The sequence below is a fragment of the Arachis stenosperma genome, chromosome 4 (assembly GCF_014773155.1).
Source record: "Arachis stenosperma cultivar V10309 chromosome 4, arast.V10309.gnm1.PFL2, whole genome shotgun sequence".
Lineage (NCBI taxonomy): Eukaryota > Viridiplantae > Streptophyta > Magnoliopsida > Fabales > Fabaceae > Arachis > Arachis stenosperma.
In genome coordinates this window covers 39863144-39864045 of record NC_080380.1, presented here as the reverse complement: position 1 = coordinate 39864045, position 902 = coordinate 39863144, and the positions used below count along the sequence as shown (strand labels likewise).

Here is a 902-nt window from a genome sequence, read left to right as displayed (position 1 = left end):
GGGTTCTCCTAGGTAATTCACCTCTTCCATTGAAGGGTTCTCAGGATCATAGGCTTCTTCTTCAGATGAAGCATCCTTAGTACTGCTTGGTGCATTTTGCATTCCAGACAGACTTTGAGAAATCAAATTGAATTGTTGAGTCAATATCTTGTTCTGAGCCAAAATGGCATTCAGAGTATCAATCTCAAGAACTCCTTTCTTCTGATTAGTCCCATTGTTCACATGATTCCTTTCAGAAGTGTACATGAATTGGTTATTTGCAACCATTTCAATCAGCTCTTGAGCTTCTGTAGACGTCTTCTTCAAATGAAGAGATCCTCCAGCAGAGCTATCCAAAGACATCTTGGACAGTTCAGAGAGACCATCATAGAAAATACCTATGATGCTCCATTCAGAAAGCATGTCAAAAGGACATCTTCTGATCAATTATTTGTATCTTTCCCAAGCTTCATAGAGGGATTCTCCATCCTTCTGTCTGAAGGTTTGGACTTCCACTCTAAGCTTACTCAATTTTTGAGGTGGAAAGAACTTTGCCAAGAAGGCATTGACTAGCTTTTCCCATGAGTCCAAGCTTTCTTTAGGTTGTGAGTCCAACCATGTCCTAGCTCTGTCTCTTACAGCAAAAGGGAATAGCATAAGTCTGTAGACCTCAGGGTCAACCCCATTAGTCTTGACAGTGTCACAGATTTGCAAGAATTCAGCTAAGAACTGATGAGGATCTTCCAATGGAAGTCCATGAAACTTGCAATTCTGTTGCATTAGAGAAACTAATTGAGGCTTAAGCTCAAAGTTGTTTGCTCCAATGGCAGGGATAGAGATGCTTCTCCCATAGAAATCGGGAGTAGGTGCAGTAAAGTCACCCAGCACTTTCCTTGCATTGTTTGCATTGTTGTTGTTTTCGG

At 41.1% G+C, this 902-nt stretch overlaps 1 non-coding gene across 1 annotated transcript; it reads left to right on the top strand.

Annotated features, from left to right (window-relative positions):
• Window positions 1-396: 396 nt before the first annotated feature.
• On the top strand, window positions 397-504 carry LOC130978682 (small nucleolar RNA R71). Its single transcript, XR_009086301.1, has one exon. It is a non-coding gene; the product is annotated as a small nucleolar RNA R71 (small nucleolar RNA).
• Window positions 505-902: the final 398 nt, after the last annotated feature.